Below are 1,815 nucleotides of genomic sequence, written 5' to 3'. Positions count from 1 at the left end.
TTGTCACCCCACGCAGACGCCTGAGCAGTCTGGGGTTCAGAGAGAAGCAGTTTGGGGAGAGCACCTGGCTGACCTTTCCTGGGCTGTTTCTTCTTTCCCCTCCCATCCCCTCTTTTCCCAGATGTTTTGTAAACATCTCCCCACCCCCCAGAGACATCTCTGTGGCATCTCAGCCTTCGGGCTCTTCCCACCCCCGCCCTCAGCAAGTCCCCGACCTCCCGCCCACAGGAGGGGACGTTCTGCCCGGGCCACGCTCTCGCTTCGCCCCACTTTAAAACTCGGCCGTGCCTGCCTTGTACTCACGTTCTCCTCTCAGAGAAGAAAACAAACCTCAGAAGATAAAATAAACCTTCTCCGGACAGAATGTATTTTTACACCCTCTGCTTTTTAAAAAAAAGCAATCCCTTTTCAGAAAAGCATTTTCTATTTTTAAAAACACATTTTTATTCTCATTAGGAAAAAAAAATTAAACCATTGAAAAAAATAAAAAATAGACAAAAAGACACCTAGATAGATCCCTGCCCCCCAAGACAGCGTCTGCTGCGGCCTTTGGCAAGGCCAGCTATCCCTCCCCCCCAGAGCCGCGTCCACTGGCACAAATGGCTGCCCACATTCCACGCTGACAAGTGTCTTCCCAGCCCCTCTCCCTTCTACAGAAATCCAGGCTGTAGGAACTCGCCGTGGCTCGCGGTCAACTTAGTTTAGATTCTAGACGTTCCTCTCTTCCCTGCCCACGTCACTAATCTGTAACTCCGTCTTCTGTACTTGATTGACCACTTTGTCACTCTAGAAGGAGCTCCACACCCAGATGGCGGCTGGCCGTGCTCAGGTACAGTGTCACCGGCCTGGGACCAGGGGCCTGCAGAGTGAGCACTGCTGTGAGGGTTAAAGGTGCTGGCACAAAGTTTGGCCCATAGACAGACGTCAGGAAGCTCTCTCTGCCCGGGTTGCTGTGGCCGTGGGTGTGGGCGGGAGACAGGTCGTGGGCAGGTCACATTGCAGGAGGGAGCGGGCAGCGGGGCTGTGGGTACCGTGCCCCTGAGTCATGTGACTCCCGTTCCCTGCGTTGGGACTGAGAGCACGTGAGGCCGTTCCCAGGGGAATTTAGATGTGGGTGCCGGGGACTGTAGATTAGAAAAGCAAGGGAAGGCAGTCCACGGGCTTGGATGAACTAACAGACTCCCATGGCTGCAGCCAGTAAGTGTCAGGGTTGCCCGTAGCTGTGGAGGTGGTTCCTAGGCTGACCATTTTAAACCTGAGTTTGAGTTATTTGTGGCTTTTGGCAGCCAGACTCCCTGTGGGCAAACAGAAGCGTTGCGAGCGCCCGCATCACGTCGACGCACCTGTGCAGGGTGGACGGGGGCCACGGGCTGTGCCGGGTGGGTGGGCGAGGGACTCAGTGGGTACAGCACAGGGAGCAGATGGCTCACAGTCAGCCACCTCTGCCGTGTTTACTCTTCACCTCGCTGGAACCCCCCCCCCCCCCGCCCACACAGACGCCCCATCTCCGTGGTCAGGGCACTTCGTATTCATTTAGATCAGAATCCATCCAGTCCCCAGAGCAGTCAGACTCGCAGAGGGCGGGCAGTTTCTGAGAACTGGCCGGGGACGAGCCTGCTGCCCGGGCTGGTAATCTCCATGCCGGGCTTCACACTGAGGGGATGAGTCTCACTTGACTGTGTCCTTGGATCAATTTGGACTCATTTAGCCCCCGAGCGGGCAGTGCACATGTCCCTTTCAGGAACTGAATCTTGGCTGTGATGTGCTGCCAACAGCGACCATTAGTCTGGTTCCCACAAGACCATTTGGGACACA

The 1,815-nt window shown here is 55.8% G+C and overlaps 1 protein-coding gene across 1 annotated transcript in view; it reads left to right on the top strand.

The window, feature by feature from the left end:
• Positions 1-1,815, top strand: part of RGS5 (regulator of G protein signaling 5) — a 27,076-nt gene that overhangs the window by 9,969 nt on the left and 15,292 nt on the right. The window lies entirely within an intron of this gene.

The sequence above is a fragment of the Pteropus vampyrus genome, unplaced genomic scaffold, assembly GCF_000151845.1.
Source record: "Pteropus vampyrus isolate Shadow unplaced genomic scaffold, Pvam_2.0 Scaffold304, whole genome shotgun sequence".
Taxonomy (NCBI): Eukaryota; Metazoa; Chordata; class Mammalia; order Chiroptera; family Pteropodidae; genus Pteropus; species Pteropus vampyrus.
This window is presented reverse-complemented; position numbering and strand designations above follow the sequence as displayed.